The sequence below is a fragment of the Microtus oregoni genome, unplaced genomic scaffold, assembly GCF_018167655.1.
Source record: "Microtus oregoni isolate MIOR12 unplaced genomic scaffold, Mior012 000031F_ref0000149, whole genome shotgun sequence".
In the NCBI taxonomy this organism is placed as follows: domain Eukaryota; kingdom Metazoa; phylum Chordata; class Mammalia; order Rodentia; family Cricetidae; genus Microtus; species Microtus oregoni.
Genome location: NW_024543090.1, coordinates 4,946,700 through 4,964,013, shown reverse-complemented (window position 1 = coordinate 4,964,013; position 17,314 = coordinate 4,946,700). Strand labels below are relative to the sequence as shown.

Sequence of the window (17,314 nt, the reverse complement as noted above, 5' to 3'; positions counted from 1 at the left end):
ATACAGCAGAGTTTCCCTGCTTTTCTGTGACCCACTCACCTGCCGTCCCCGTAATATGTTTGTTAATGCATTGATCTATGACTGTCTTTTTGTTCTGTGTTCATGAGATCAAGCTTCATGGTGGAACATGTCATCTTTCTGGACAACCTGAATTCGTTTTCCTAGACCCTGGTCACTCTTAGCTTAGAAACAACCAATCAATCAAACAAATTAGAACACCCTTCAAAGTGAAGTCTGTGTTTTGCTTCTCAAGTTTATTTGACTTCTGAGACTTGGAGTGAGGGTGAAGCTGGGGTGTAAGTCAGTGGCAGAGCTCTTGCCTAGCATGCAGCAGGCACTAAGAGGGAGCCCCACGCTCCATGCCCAGTACCACAGACACACGCAAACAAATAAACATGGACACAAAAGAAAAGCCAGGATGAGGCAGAGGCAGGAAGAGCTCTTCAAGTCCGAGGCTACCTTAGTCTATAGAGAGAGCTCTAGGGCAGCTAGGACTACATAGAGAGTTTGTCTCAAACACAAAACAAACAGGAAGGACAAACACTACAGGCTGTCTGGACAGAGAACAGTGTAGAAGGTGTGGGTGCGGGCAGGGCTGTCATCTAGATGAGCTGATGCAGTGGGCAATGGAGTCACTCAAAAGGAAAGGGACATTTGAGCAAAGCTTACGTGAACAATGATTGTTCAAGGATTCTCAGGATCCGTTACCTAGGGAGACACCTTTGTCACATAGGGAGGAATGCGAGTGCTCTTCCTGTTTTAGAGGAGGAAGTGGGGGAGATTCATTAGGGCTGCAGGAAACCTTTGGCAAAGAGTGGTTATTAGACTCCATCTTTAAAAAAAATGATGAAGGGGCCAGTGGGACGGTTTATCTGGTGAAGGTGCTTGCTGGCAAGCCTGAGACCTGAGTTCAATCCCTGGAACCCGTGGGTAGAATCAGAGAAGTGACTCCCACAAGCTGTCCTCTTACCTACACACACGCACACACATGCACACGCACACACACGCACACACATGCACACACAGGCACACACACACGCACACACATGCACACACACACACATGCACACACACATGCACATGCACACACAGGCACACACACATGCACACACACACATGCACACGCACACACATGCACATAAGGCACACATACATGCACATACATGCACACGCACACACAGGCACACGCACACACAGACACACACACACACAGGCACACACACACACAGGCACACTGAAAAAGTAATAAAACATTTTTTAGATGAAAGAGTTAAGTGAAATAGTTACAATCATCATAAGAATTCTAAATTCCCAGAGGTAAGGTGTGAAAACCTTAGCCTATTTTGAGCTATAGTACTTATTTTTATTCCAGGCTGTGTACCCAAAATAATGAACACTGTACTTTATGGGTAATTTTAGGACTTTTCAAGAATGAATTTCATTTTATAGGGTTTTTCTTTTCGCTGTACTACCTAACCTCCATATTAAAAGGAGATTATGGGGCTGGAGAGCTGGCTCAGTAGTTAAGAGCACTGGCTGCTCTTCTAGAGGATGGGACCTGCATTCAATTCCAGCACCCACAGGGCAGCTCACCACTGTGTATAATTTCAGCTCCAGGGAATCTAACACCTTCAAACAGACACACATGGAGGCAAAACACCAATACGCAGAGAATAAAAATAAATGATTCATTAAAATGAGATTATGAGTGTTCGTATTAATGTGGTTCCAATTTTTTGCATGTATCCCTGTATGTTGTGTGGGGATGGGAACAGTGTGTTTGCTGTTTGCATGTACAGGAGTTCACCAGAATGGGTGTGGAGAAGCTGACCCTGGGTGTGGAGAAGCTGACCCTGGGTGCGGAGAAGCTGACCCTGGGTGTGGAGAAGCTGACCCTGGGTGCGGAGAAGCTGACCCTGGGTGTGGAGAAGCTGACCCTGGGTGTCTTCCCCAGTCTCAGTCGCTCTCCCTCCTGTATGTTGAGGCAGGATCTCTTCCTTGAACTCAGAGCTCTCTGATTCTGATCATCTAGCTCGCCCTCCTGCCATGGGAGATGCGATCTTCACCTTCTTGCTGGGATTACAGTCAGGCTTCCTGGCCTACTCAGCATTTGCAGGGGTGATGAGGCCCCAACTCAGGGCCTGTCTTGGGCAAGCACATCTGATGAACCATCTCCCCATCTTCCTAACATCACACCACATTCACCTTTGTTAACTAGTGAAACCGGGTTGTGTTTTGAGACCGGGGCTCACTGCACTCCCCTGGTTGGCCTGGAACTCACAGAGACCACCCGCCTGGGTCTTCCAAGTTCTGGGATTAAAGGTGTGTGTCCTTAAACCTGGCTGCTTGTTTTTTATCTTTGATGACTTTTAATTAGGTTGCCAGTGCAGGCCTTGACCTTGCACCCTTCTTGCTTCATCCTCTTTGTGCCCGGGACTATATACCAGTGCCATTATACCCAGCTTAAAAAAAAGGAAAACCAACCACTTTTATTTATTTGTATGTCTTTTGGGGAGAGGGAGGGACACATTGCCAAGGTTCACAGTAGGAGTTTTCTTCTCCCATCATTTGGATCCTGGTATAGAACTCAGATGGTCAGGCCACACCTTTAATCCCAGCACTTGGGAAGCAGAGACAGGTGGATTTCTGTAAGTTCAAGGCCAGCCTGGTCCACAAGAGCTAGTTCCAGGACAGGATTCAAAAAGCTACAGAGAAACCCTGTCTCAAAAAAAAAAAAAAAAAAAAAAAAAAACAAACCAAAAAAAAGGACGGTTAGGCTTGGCAGCAAGTTTCTTTACCCACTGAGCCATTCTACCTGCCTTCTTTCTCTCTCTCTCTCTCTCTCTCTCTCTCTCTCTCTCTCTCTTTAATATGAGAAGCAGAACTTTGGGCTGCAAAGAGGTTATTTGGTGGGCTTTTTAGTTATTCAAATATGGGCTTGAACAGTCAGTTTTGAATGGGTTTTCCATCCCAGTCGCCCCTCCCTGAAGCCCAGATAAACAAAACTGGTCTCCAGGAAGAAGGTAGATTATTTGCATTAGGAAGCCAGGACCTCCTGCGAGGAGGAGAAATAAGTCCCTAGATAAGGCTTTTCTCCTTGATCTGTGTAGTTAAGGGAGCTCATTGGTTAACTTGGCACTCTCTGCCCCATCTACCCCTCTGGGAAAAAAGGGACCAAAGGGTCTGAGATGGAGGAAGCAACCGCGAAACTCAAAGCTGAACTTCCTTGAGAAAGATGGCCGTGGGTGGGTTGGTGACTCAGGTTCTGACAGAGTTCCAAGGTTTTTCTGGAAACTGCGCTGCTTTGAATAGAAGCATTAGCATGGTGTGCTCAGGCTGTGCGAGGTCATTTGTGACGGACACCTGTGTGCAGTTCAACTGGGATGGATACAAGGAGTGTGCAAGAAGCACCCGCCTCAGCTGGACTGAGAACCACTGGAGGCGGAGGGCCACCGAGAGAAACGACCAGGCTTCAGACCTGGCGAGTGGGTGGTGGCCAAGGACTGGGACCGCTTGCAGGCTGGGTTTGTGGACAGCTTCTTTCTACTTACATAGCAAATCTATTCTTTCGTTTTATAAATATTTATTGAGTTCCTATTCTAGACTGTGGGGGATCAAACAACCAACAAATGACAAAAACGAAAAAAAAAAAGTCTTTGTGGAGGAAGACAGAAAATGTACATGAGCCAGCTAACATAGCTGGTCTTTGGGAGAGACAGAAAAAACTTGAGCTCTGCTGGGCCTGGTGCACCTGTGGTGGAAGCTACTGGGGTTGCTGAGAAAGGGGGTTCGCAAGTTCAAGGCCCAAGAGACCACGTCACAGCATAAAAACAAGAAGAGGGACTAGGATATTGCTCTTGGCAGAACAGTGCTTTGTGCTAGGTTCAGCTCCAGTACTGGGGGAAATAGTCAAGACTGTGGATTGAAAGGGTGAGGGGGTACTTGGAGGGGCACCCGAGGAAGAAATGGCTAGAAGGACAGGAGTCAGGAGACAAAGTAGACATGGTTTCGGGGGGTCTTCCATCCTATGGAGGTTTAAGGACAGGAGTCAGGAGACAAAGTAGACATGGTTTCAGGGGCTTCCGTCCTCTGGAGGTTTAAGGACAGGAGTCAGGAGACAGGTTTCCGGGGCTTCCGTCCTATGGCGGTTTAAGGCACCAGTTCAGGCTAATGTGGCTTTGGCTTTTTTATTGTGATAGAGACGGACAGCAACTGGAAGGAAAATCTGAGTAAGTAGAAAACAATGGATTCCACTGAGGATTCTTCCCCCCAAAGGTTGTAGTGGCTGCTTTGATCACACTCTCCCCTCCCCAAATCCTTCACTAGCTTCCTTTGCCCTGGGATAAAGTCCTGAGCCCAGCCTGGCTCCACCTTCCTCTGCTTTCCCCTGCCTTCCTCCATTCCAAGCTCTGAGTTCCGAGGTTCTTTTTCTCTGCAGCTTCCTCCTAGATGCCTTTGCATAGCATTTCCTTTGCCTCAGATTTTTTCTTTCCTTCCTTCCTGTATTTCCTCTCTCCCTTCCCTCTCCTTTCTTCCTCTGTCCCATTTTTTTCCTCCCTCCCTCCTTCCCTCCCTCTCTCCCTCTCCTTCCCCTCTCTCCTTTTCTCTTTTGAAATTTGAAATAAGATCTCCTGGAAGTAAGGCTGTTGTGGCATGTCTTTCATCCCAGCATTTGGGAGGCAGAGGGCTAGTTTAGTTTCTAGAGTGAGTTCCAGGACAGCCAGGGACACAGAGAGAAACCTGTCTTGAAAAACAAGAAAAATAAAACCCCAAAACCAAACAAACCAAAAAACTCCCTAGTTCTGGGACTGCAGGTGGGTATCATCCCGTTTTGTTTTCTGCAGAGCTGGGATTGATCCCAGTGCTTTGGGTATGCTGGGCTGGCACCACCCTACCAACTGAGCTATATGCCAGGTTTTCTTTCTCCTGTGTGTGTGCGCACGTGTGTGTATGTGTGTGTGTGCATGTGTAGGTGTGTGCATGCGCATGTGTGTATGTGTGTATGTATGTGTGTGCGTGTGTGTATAGATGTGTAGTCCTGTATGTAGATGGAGGCCTGAGGCTGAGAAGTCAGGAGTTTTAATTGCTTTCCACCTCGGCCATTGGCAGCCTCTCACTGGTGACTAGACAGGCTGGCCAGAGGTCCCAGGGATCCCCTTTTCTTCCCTGTCATTGGGCTTGCTGAAGCTGGCTTTTTATGAGACTGCTGGGGATTGAATTTAAGCCCTTAATTTTAGGACTCCCTAGACCTTTGAAAAACTTTTCTGAGACTGCTCACACGAAGTTGCTCAGGTTGGCTTTGAACTTGTTCTGTAGCCCAGGCAGGTGTGACCTTGAGGTCTTCCTGCTTCTGTCTTCTTCTGAGTTGAGATCAAGGGCCTGTACCACCAGGTCAGAAGTAGTCTGTATTTAAAAATAATTTCAAGCTATGAGAGGATAATAAGTCTTCTTTCACTCGAATATATTTGGAGAGTAGGATATATGGCTTGTCAAGTCTAAAATGGTTTGGAGCTCACTATGTAGCCCACGCTGGTCTTGGACTCTGGACAATCACTTCCTGCCTCAGGCTCTGGAGTACTAGCATTATAGGAGTGAGACACTACATCCTGTTTTTAATTTTAAATGAACTTAACAAAAAATTGCTACTTGACAGTTTTGAAAGATTATCTATATGTTCCAGTTCAGAATGGATTTGAAGGAAGGAGAGTAAGGACATTACTGAGGAGGAGGGCTTGCACTAGTGTTTACTTGTTTAGCAAGCGTTATTAGAAAGCTTTTAAATTAGATACCATATTTAGCCATCGGCAAGGCAATGGTTAAAAGAAAAAGTGACAGAAATCCTTTCTGGAATTCATAGGAAAGAGGGTGGGGCAAACCACCCAGCTGAGGGGGAAGTTCTCAGCTCCAGCCTTTTCACAAGTGTAGCAACCACAAAAACAAGGGAAGTCTTCCATAGGAGGTTAGAGATGTGCTAGCAAAAGTTCTGAAAATTCCGTTCTAGTGGAATATTTTGAGAGATTTCTCTAATATTGCCACTTTTTTGTATTGATTTGTACAGTTTTTTTGATTATTGCCTTAAAAAATCCAAAGTAAATGCTAAGAAAAAAAAGCAATGGCTCTGCCGCCGGCCTGTTTTTGTCTGTAGACTATAACCTTGAACCCCCATTCTCTTGCCTCCATCTTCCCATCACAGGTATTCCAGGCTTGCCTTGCCATGCCCATTTCTTGCACATGCCTTTTCTAAAATCAGACATTGTTTTTTTTTTTTTCTACTTTGATTTTTCACTGAGAATCCTCTGTCTTGAAGAAAACACCCACCCATCATGGAAAAAGCATTATTGGTGGCCTTGAGGCATGCTAACCCCTTTCACTTTTGAAGACTTTCTACACAATCCTCTTCCGTTTGAAAGGCAGTGGGCTATAAAGGAGTAATATGCACACAGCACCTACACCCCTTTACCCTGAGCTAGATGCTGCAACAGAAAATGTGTGGAGAAAAACATCAGCAGGAAGCTCAAGGGAAGAAAGCAAAAGGCACTTCCATTAGAGAGAGAAAGGTGCTTGGGTTGCGGTAACGTTACATATTTGTTCAGAACAAAAGGAACCAGGCAAAACAGGTTGTAAACATAGGTTATGGAATGCTGGGTTGCTTCAAAGCAAAGGTTAGCTGAGTTGCTTCCTGGGGCGGGGGGTGGGGGAATAAATGAGGAGAGAAGGGGTGGAGACTAAGGCTTTGCTCTATAACCTTGCTCACATCACCGAAACTTGTTTAAACCCTTGTGTTAGCATGAGTTTGGACTATGCATCAGTAAGATTCTTTCATCTCAAATTCCATGGTTCTATGATTACGTGGGTGGAAATGGACCATTCTGTCGATTTTCTAGTTTCCAGGAGCGAAGAAACTAGCTTGGGTGTGGAACTAACTCGATGGAGAATTATCATCTTAGAGGTGGGCAGCTTCCCAACCACCGTGGTGGTGCGCTTGGGAACTTCCAACAGTCCTCCCCTCATTCTTTGACACGGTGTGACAAGTCTCCTGTTGTCTTGGAATGGGGGAGCGGGAAGGACCTATTTTAGACCGAGACTCTTCATGTGGCTAACCATTTTCACTTCTCGTTGTTTTTAAACTCCTAAAATGCCAAGAGACAGATTCTAAAGGGGTGGGAAGGGGCATTAGGATGAGGCGACCTGGAAAGGCCTGTAAAATCCTGCTTCCGCGTCTGAACCCCTTCTTTGGGTATTCGGATCGTCCCCTGAATGTGTATTTTTGGCAGAGTGGGAGCGCAGTCAGGCTCAGAACTGCAGAGGAGGGCTGACGGAAGCTATTCCTGCTGGAGGGGTGGCGTGAGAGCTCGGGGTTGGATCTGCGCGGGCCGCCGGGCGGGCTGCGAGCGTCAAGGGCGCGGCCGCGGGCGGACCCCGGGGAGGGGCTTCGCGGAGGCGCCGCGGCCCTAGGCGAGCAGGGCCGCCCGGGCTCGGCGCGCAACGCGGCCGAGCGGGCGGTGGCGCTGCGGAGGCGGCGGCCGAGGCTGGCGGGCGTGGAGGAGGGGCCCGAGATCGGGGCGGGCGGCCCGCGGCAGCTGCCCGGGTGACGACTGCCGGCAGCGCGGCGCCCTGAGGAGTCCGAGCCGCAGCCCCCCGGCGTCGCGGCCTCGCGAGCGGTCCTCCTCGTCCTTGTCTCAACCTCGCTCGGCGCTGGGGACATGGGCCCTCGCCGCCGCGGGCCCAGCATCCCGCGCTGCCCGTAGGCCCCGGTGGCCCGCCGGCTTGTCACCGCCCCTCTCCCCCAGTCGAGCCGTCCCCACCCCAGGTCCCCGGGAAGGAAGATGAGGGAAACGGGCCCGGCGATCGGCAGCCAGAGCAGCAGCAGCAGCAGCAGCGGTCGGGGGAGGGTGTTTCGCCGTTTCCTCTCAGCCGCCAGGACAAGATGGCAGCGGCCGCCGAGAGGGGCTGAGCCCCGGCTGGGTGGCGCCGCCTGCTGAAGCGCTTGGCTCCGGGTCCCCGCACGGCCCCCGCGACCCATCCCGGACATGCTCAGGGCTGCGGCCGCCCGAAGCGGGGAGAGCGCGGGCCTCTAGGAAGGTAAGGGAGCCGGGCGAGGGCGGGGAGCTCGGCGGCGGCGACGCGGGGCCTCGGGGTCGGGGGGGGGGGGGGGGGGGGGGAGAACCCTCGGGGCGCCGCTGCTCCGTTTCCGCCCGGTTGACGACGGCCGTCCCGGGCGGTTCCCGAAGCCGGCGCCACGCCAGGCCCGAGGCGGCCGGACGCGGGGACCGCGCGTGCTCTTCGCGCGCTTGGCGCAGCCTCCGGGAAGCCGCCCTGGCCGCGCCGGGCGGTCCGGGCCTCCCCCACCCCCCGCCCTCAAGCCGAGGTTGCGCAACGGCTCTTCCCAGCAACCGAAGTTTTGTTTGGTCCCCCGGGGGGGCCCCCCGGTTGGGCTCCGCGGCTTTAGGCCGTCACGACGGAGACCTCGTTCCTTTTCATTGATGGGAGCGAACACCGCGGTGCACGCACGCTGCCGGAGCGCCCAGCCCCGTGGCTGCGCCCCGGAGGCTTGGTGGCCCTGTCACCGGCGTCGCGGGGCGGCGGGGTTGGAGGGTGTCAACTCCGGGGACGTGCGTGCGTGTGATTGTTGGGGAGGAGAAATGTGATCCGCGGCTCCGCGTCCCCAGCGGCGGCGGGAGGAAGGCGTGGCGGCCGCGCGGCGGGGCTGTTGCCGGCTTCTCTCGTTACGGCGGCGGCGGCGGCGGCCCCCTTCCCTTCCTTCGCGCTGGGGGAGAGCTCAGCGGAAAGGACTCGGGACCAGAATGTCTGTTTTCCTGTCCGGGGGGAGACGGCTCTTGTAAAATGGTACGTGGATCTCGGGGGGAAGCCTGTTGTTTCCCATTCTCACCGGCGCTGGAGGGATCGCGCTGAAGGGTGTGTGCGTAAATTACCCTGGACCTGTTACAGAGTAGTCACAACACGTTCGGTCCTTGAACCGTGTTTTCACAACCTCTGGCTGGCCTGCTAGGGAATTTATTTTTCCACCTGTCAGTTCGCTGCTTATAAGGAGCTTCTATTAGCAGCAGCAGCGGGTTTTTTTTTCTTTCAGGTTTCAGATTAGGGCCCAGTTTACAGGGAAAACTCAGGGTTTTACCGTCAACTTTGTTTTGATGTCTTTCTGGTACAGGGCTGAAAAAGTTAGCTGGAGAACCAGTCTTCGTTTCTATGTACCTCCGAGTTGTTTAGAGATCTGCTGATTTTTATTTTTCTGTTTTCTATTTTAGGTTTCTGCTGTAAACTACAGCCTCTGAAGTGTAGGTACTTCAAACAATTTCACTTAATTTTAAGATTTTAATTGCTGGGTGCTTGAAAAATTTTAAAGAGTTTTTTTTTCCTCTGACCAGATTATGAAAACATTTCTAGGTCTGTTTTTTTTTTTTGCTATTGTTTACCAAGAAAAATATTTTAATGCTTCAGCCTCATTTTCTATATCAGAAACTGGGCAAGTCTCGCCATATGTTTGATAAGTAGATTCTGCTTAGGTTTGCAAGTGCAGTGCTAATTTTACACAATGAGCAACGATAAGGGTTAGGTCATGATTAAGCTTCAGTATTTTAAGTAAACAAAATATGACTGACCTTAAATTTTATTGTATTGATTCTTCTGTCTTCATGTTACTTACCATTAATTGAAATTTAGCCAAACAACCCACATTCTTTTTTTTTTATCAACAAGGTATTTCTTGCTATATTTATGATTGCATTCATAAAGCATAGGGAACTTTATTTCATTTGTGAAATTTAGTGTTTAATCTGTGTCAGTTTATTTCTCTTGAATTATTTTGACTATTTTTAATTTGTTATAGTAGAGATACATAGGCATGTCTGACTTTCCAGTGTTGGTTATTCATTGTATTTTGGGGAGAATTTCTCTCTTAGGGCCTCCTTTCCTACCATAGGTAGTACATTCACAAAGAGAAAAGTATTTTGGAGGATAGATGGAGGGGAAAGCACCACCTGTTTAAACAGGTAAGATGAGCTTGAAGTCTAGAACAGAACTGGCCATTAAATGTTTTAAATTTATATTTGGACATTGCTGACTACAGTAGCTGAACATACGTATTAGGCAAGCAGATCATAACATGGTGAGACAGTTCTTAGCATTTTGTCGTAATGCGTTTTCCATTGAACTAGTCATTATCTTGTTTATAAACCAGCCATTGGCTTCTGGGCATGGGGTTTTCAGAGTCTCATCAAAGTAGATGGTTGCTATGAGATAATTCTTGTAAACGTGCTTGAGAAGAGGCTGAAGATTATACTCTGTTAATTTTTTGGATGATCTGTCATAGGATACCATAAAGTAGGTTGCAAATTACAGAGGTTGGCTGCTGTAGCAAGCATAGCACTTGACACATAGATGTATGTTTAATGGCAGTGCTGTAGGCTTGCTTTCCTGCAACTTCAAAAGGCATTAGCTGTCAAACGATCTTCCTGATTGAATTTTTGTTTTTAAATATTTGCTGCATGAACACTGGAGGCATATGGAAAAGAGGAAGGAGGAAAATGTCAACCTTACAATGTGGAATTGTTAATAAAATATAATTCATGCACATTCATTTAAATGAAATAATTACGCCTATGTTGCAATGATTTACTTCATTAACTTTTTTTTTTTTGGTTTTTCGAGACAGGGTTTCTCTGTGTAGCTTTGGAGTCTGTCCTGGGACTTGCTCTATAGACCAGGCAGGCCTGGAACTCACAGAGATACATCCACCTCTGCCTCCTGAGTGCTGGGATTAAAGGCATATGCCACCACTGCCAGGCCTCCATTATTAACTCCTGAAGTTAACTTTGTTTCTTTGAGGTCGAGGAGTTAGCCTCCCAATAGTTTTCATTGTAGCCGATTATCCAGTATGATAAAGCAGGTGAAAATTGACCTGTTGGTTGATTCAGGGGCATAGAAACATTGTTTCCATATCAGCTTTACCTGGGCTTGGATGGGAAAAGATGTCATGACAATGCTTTAAGGCTGTTCCAAGAACTTGGAAATTCTCTATTTAAAAACAAAACAAAACAAACAAACAAAAAAATCCAACAACAACCAAAAAAGCCGCCTTCCGCAAATTGTTGTGCTTTGATTATTAGAACACACAGGCTAATTTGATACATGCTTATATTATTGCTGCCAAAGTAAACATTCTTGCTGTAAAATTTGTGGGTTGCAGCTGTCCTGGTTTCTTAATGTCCAGAGTTCAGACTTAGTGTTGCATGTTTAAGTTGGAACCTACTTCTGAAGAGGAACTACAAGAGCTTTGTTAGAAGGAGGAATCGGTGTTTGTTTAAAAGTACGGCCCCTCCTCCACTTTAACTAGGATGTAGTATTATTTCTCTCTGTGGGAAAAAGGAACTTTTTCAGCAGACTTCTGTCAGGATCAGCAACGTTTGAATGTGATGAAATTATAAGGTGAAAGGAATTATACTAAATGTCCTTACTGGTTCTGGATTCATCTATTTAAAAGTAATAATCTTCCCTAGTACCTTTAAAAGGTTATAACTTGAAGAAGAATACATTTTTGGAGCAGAAGTTTTGAGCTACGTTAGGTTATTTATGTTATTCTTTTTGGTTTTTCCGGACAGGCTTTCTCTGTATCCCTTACTGACCTGGGACTTGCTCTCTAGACCTGGCTGGCCTCGAAGTCAGAGTTCCGCCTGCCTGTGCTCCTGAGTGCTGGGATTAAAGGTGTGCGCCACCATTGGCTTAGTTATTAAATTTTTAGCAGAGTCCTGTGTGGTCAACTTAAAGAAGAAGTTAATTGCTTTCTGGGTGGCGTGGTTTAAGTCAGAATAGTATGGGGAAAGCAACAGTAGAGTGCTTCTGTACAGCTCTGCTCTAGTTGTTCTGTTAGATCTCAGTCATCCTGTAAGACCGAGGTAGACTGGACACAGTAAGGAGGTGTATGTTATACATATATTGTATTTAAGTGTTGGTCAAAGTAGGTGTTGAGTTTCTTAGGAGACCAGAGGCCCTCTCATTTGATACTTGATGTCACTAAACAAAGGCCACATAGTTGCCTCTATGCTGAGACACCAGGGTGGGTGCTGGAGACCTAAGTGAAAAGAGCCAGAAGCATGCTGATAATGTCCATAATGATATTGCTAGGGCTACTTTGTCTTAGCAGATTTACTTCATCTTCATTTTGTGTTTTGAACTAGGGTCTTATGTAGCTCAGGCTGGCAGTGAACTCTTGATTTTCTACTGCTCAGGTAGTACCAGGAGGTCTGGCTAGTTTAAAAACCAAACCAAAGTAATAACAAAACAGCACAAACACAAAGTAGTATAAAAGTTCATTAGTTCTGAGATTACAGTTATTTAAGCCCTTTAAAAAGTTTCACATTATAGGCTTCTCTGAAATCGAAAGGGCAAAGAGCATTGAGTTTAATATGGTAATTATAATTAGAGTTTGACCTACAGGATTTATATTTTGTTTTAAAAGATTCTTAAAAAGAAATGTCAAGATACATATGAAACTCTATAAATCTTGTTTTTTCAGATTAAATTAAATGCCAGGCTTCTGATACCGTCAACGCAGTCCACTTCCTAAGGCAGACAGACATGCATTTATTTATATCTGTCTATCCTGGGAGTGAGCCCAAGATCTCACATTCAGCATGTTGTCTATAACTGAGTTGTATCCCTAGCTTAATCATCTGTTTTTATTTATATAAATTTTATTATTTTGTTTTATTTTCTGTGTATTGTGCACCACTTGTGTGCCTGGTGCTTGTAGAGGCCAGGATAGGGGCATAGAATCCTCTGGAACTAGAGTTATGTGTGGTTATGAGCCACCATGTGGTTGCTAGGAGTTATACCTGGGTCCTCTGGAAGAGCACCCAATGCTTTAGCTGCTGAGCCACCTCTCCATCCTACCTCCTGTTTTTGTATGTAGCAGGGTCTTACTGGTTTTCCGCTCAGGTGGGCCTTGAACTCTAATCCCCGTGCTTCTGTGTCCCTGGTGCCAGGATTACCAGTGCTAGCATACTTGACCTCTTTTATACTTGACCTCTTTTCAGAGACTCCTGTAGTCCAGGCCGACCTCAAACTTCTGTTCCCTTCTATTTCCACCTCAACACTCTACCCAGCTTAAGCATTTCTTTCACTTGTTTTTCTTTTTTCTTTTCTTCCTTTCTTCCTCCCTCCCTCTTTTTCTTTTCCCTCCCTCCCTCTTTCTCTCCCTCCCTCTTTCCCTTCCTTCTTCCTTTCCTTTCTTTCTTTCTTTCTTTCTTTTTTTAAGACAGAGTGACAGGATCTCTCTTTGTAACACTGGCTAGCCTGGAACTTACTAAGTAGACCAGGCTAACTTCAAACTCAAAGAGATCTACCTGCCTTTGCTTCCACTGCACTCAGCATCTCTTTTTTTCAGATGGCTAGATTTCCAGGTTCATTTTTACTTTGTGTTTTCTTTGATCTTATCCTTTAAAAAAATGGAGTGTGTGTATGTGTGTATATGTGTGTGTGTATGTGTGTGTATGTGTGTGTGTGTGTGTATGCACATGTATGCCTACATGTACGGGCATGTGTTGCCATAGCACATGTGTGGTGGTCAGTAGATAACCTTTAAAAGGTTGTACTTCAATCACAAGATCCTATAGTCAAGCTCAGGTCTTCATGCTCCTCCCTTCCCCCACTCTTTAATAAGCAAAACCAAAAGGATTATCATTTTTAAAAAAGGTGATTTAGCATAGGGGAGAATAATAAAAGGAAGTGTATTACTCATTTGAGCTGTAACTTTTTTGTTTGGGCAAAGATTTAAGTTGTCGAGGATTGATTTTTTTTTTTAAATCATTCTTTTGACCATTTACAATTATTTAGGCAGTCATAAAATATTTTTATAATATACATAAGAAAAACCACATTTAGATGAGCAACAAATATAGCAGCAGGTGATAGAATTTAGTGTTTATAAATGAAACCATCAATAACAGTCAGAGAAGAAATACAAGCTGTATTTAAAAACTGAAGCCATGCATTTCATTATTTCCAAATCGCAAGAAGGTATTGGACTTTTAAAGGTAACATGGCTTACTATTTCAGTGATCTCAAAACACTTCTAAAAACTGGAGGACTGATTTTTGTTTTGTTTTGCTTTTAGAGACAAAGTTCTCTGTGTAACCTTAGCTGTCCTGGAGCTCCCAGGCTGGTCTCGAACTCAAAGAGATCCTCCTGCCTCTGCCTCCGAGTGCTGTGATTAAAGGCATGCACCACCACTGCCTGATCATTTCTTCTAATTAATTAAAAAAAATTAGTTTGAAGTCAGACTGGTCTACGTAGTTCCAGGACAGACAGAACTACATAATGAGACCCTGTCTTGAAAAAAAAATTAAATTTTGTTTTATGTATATAAATCTTTTGCCTGCATGTATGTAAGTTGTGTACCTGGTATCTGCAGAGTCCAGAAGAGGGTGTTGGATTCCCCTGAACTGGAGTTAAAGTTTGTGAGTTGCCACATGAGTGTTGGTAACAACCTAGGTCTTCTGCAAGGATGGCAAGTACTCTTAATTGCTGAGCCATCTCTCCAGCCTCAAAGACTGATTTTTAGTGTAATTCTTGATTACACTGAATGTCAAGGGTTGCTATGGTTAGTCACATGTATTTCCCCTCCTCCTAGTAATTTTATCCTGGAGAACATTTTCTCCTTTGAAAAATTTGATGCATATGATGAGCGTTGCATTAATCAAATTAGGCTGGGGATCTATCTCCATTGGTAAAGTGCTGCCTAGCATCCATGAGACGCTGGCTTGATCACCAGTAGTTCATCAAACCAGAACACAGTAGTACATGCCTGAAATTCCAGCAGCAGCAGAGGTGGAGGCTAGAGGATCAGAAGTTGCATGTTGTCCTCAAGTACACAGTGAGTGAGTTCAAAGCCAGTGTGGGCTATGAAAAAAAAATGACATCTGTAGAATATGTGTCATTTAACCTTTAGTTTTATTATTTTTATGTAGTTTATTATAAATAGTATTTGATTACATAAAGATTGCCAAGAAAATTATCTGAAGGTTTGATAGAAAATACAAAACCTATCTATATTTAAAATGCTTATAATTTTTTTTCTCTCCTTTTTCCTCTCTCTCTTTCTGACAGGATAGAACTATAGTTCAGAGTATCCTAAAATTTGCTTTATCACTGAGGCTAGCTTTGAACTTATGGTCATTATCTTGCCTCAGTTTATAAGTGCTGATATATTCTAGGTATGGGCTACCAAACCTGGCTAACTTGAGATTCTTTAATACCTCCATACTTTGTTGGGTTCATAATTTTTTACAAGATATTTTAGAGCTTTTATGAACAAAATAATAAACTTTGAAGCATTTGCAGGTAGTTAATTTGCTTACAAAATGTTTTCTAGTTTTGTATGTTTCTATTGTATTCTGTTTTGTTTTCCTTTTTTGAGACAGGGTTTCTCTGTGTAACCCTGGCTGTCCTGGAACTCCTCTGTAGACGAGGCTGGCTTTGAACTCAGAGGTTTGTTTTCCTCTGCATCCCTAGTCCTGGGATTAAAGCATATGCCACCACCACCCAGCTATTATGTGCTGTTTAATAAGACAGTCTTGTAGTTTGGTAAAGCATATGGCTGTAGATATACAATGCTACAGTTTAAATACTTAATAGGTTAGAGTGATAACATTGAAAGTTGGATATTGTGTTCAAGACATTAATTCCAAAGTATAATTTAAAATAATTCTGAGAGCTTTAAATGTATAATTAATTGAGATTAAATAGAGTGTAATGACAAAATGGCAAAGAAAATGACAGGTTATACAGCTGTAGAGCCAGAAGCCATGATGCTATTCATCGCTGCTTCTTTTATAGTGTAGGCTGGCTTGAACTTTGTTTTTTCCTTCCTTCCTTCCTTCCTTCCTTCCTTCGTTTTCTTTTTTTTTTTTTCTGAGACAATGTGTCTCTTCATAGCCCTGGATATTCTGGAACTCTCTTTGTAGATCAGGCTTTCCTAGAACTCACGAAAGATCCATTTGCTTCTGCCTTCTGAGTGCTGGAATTTAAGATGTGCACTCTTATGCTTGGCTTCATTTGAAAAAAGAAAAAGTGTGTGTGTGTGTTTGAGACACGGTGTCTGTCTATAGTCTTGGCTGTCCTAGAACTCACTGTGTAGGTTAATCTGCCCTAGAACTCACAGACATCCACCTGCCTCTGCCTCCTGAGTACTGGGATTAAAGGTGTGCTGTCCTGTGCCCAGTTATGTTACACCCTTTAAAAAAATATTTTTATTAATTCTTTGAGACTTTCATACTCTTTTCCTTGAGACAGTGTCTCACCATTTGATTCTGGCTGACCTGGAGGAACTCACTATTTAGATCAGACTAGCTTAAGACTTTTGCTTCTTGCCACCCCTCCCTGTTACCCCCATGTGCCACCATGCCTGGCCAGACCATGTATTTTGATATTTTGATGATGTTTATCCTCTGTACTTCCTTTAAGTCATTCCAGATCCACCCCTACTTTCCTGTTCCCGCCAACTTCATGCCTTTTTTTCCCCATCAGGTCTAAACCGTATATGCCTGAGTGTGGGGCATAGTATTCTTAAAACAACATGAAAGAAAACATACTTTTGTGTCAATTCTAGCCAGTTTTGGTAGAAATAGTATAAATATTAGTTGTAAATATAAAATCAAAAAATAATTATTCTAAGTCCCAAAATAATTGGGTTTGTAATCTCTTTAGTCTGTTTTAATTGATTTTTTTGGGGGGTAGCCAAATCATAAACTTTGATTATAGAAAAATGAAATATTGTTATAGCTGGTAAAATATTTTACATGTTTGCTTGTCAACTGTATTCTTCATCTGGTATCATCATTTCTCCTGCTTAAAAAAAATTATAGCTGGGTATGGTACCTCAAATCTTTAATTTCTTTAATCCCAGCATGTAGAAGGCTCAAATATTTAATCCCAGCGTGCAGGAGGCTGAGGCAAGTGAGCTCAAGACCATCCTGGCCTATGCAGTTCCAGGCCAGCCGGGGCTACAGGGTGAGACCTGTCTTCAAAAATTAAAACCAAGAACAAACACAGAAAATCCTCATTATTTATTTACTTACTTATTGTGTGTGGTGGTGGTGAGAGGCAGATGTTCATACCAAGGCTCATGGGTGGAGGGCAGAGGATAGTTTCCTGGAGTCTTTCAGTTCTGGGGATTGAGCTCAGGTTGTGAAAACGTTAAATCTGGGAGCTGGAGAGATGGCACAGTGGTTAAGAGCATAGGCTGCTCTCCAGAGGACCCAGATTCAATTTTCATCACCTACATGGCAGCTCACAGCTG

The 17,314-nt window shown here is 45.0% G+C and overlaps 1 protein-coding gene across 6 annotated transcripts in view; it reads left to right on the top strand.

Annotated features, from left to right (window-relative positions):
* Positions 1-7,543: 7,543 nt before the first annotated feature.
* The window catches only part of Hipk3 (homeodomain interacting protein kinase 3), an 87,367-nt gene continuing 77,596 nt past the window's right edge, over positions 7,544-17,314 (top strand). For 2 of the 6 annotated variants that reach the window (XM_041678755.1, XM_041678752.1), the window contains exon 1: positions 7,544-8,082. The gene's annotated coding sequence lies outside the window, so the exon portion shown is untranslated. Of the gene's footprint in view, positions 8,083-8,580; positions 8,848-9,266; positions 9,297-17,314 lie in introns of those variants that run through there. The other 4 variants (XM_041678757.1, XM_041678756.1, XM_041678753.1 and 1 more) reach the window with 3 other exon arrangements.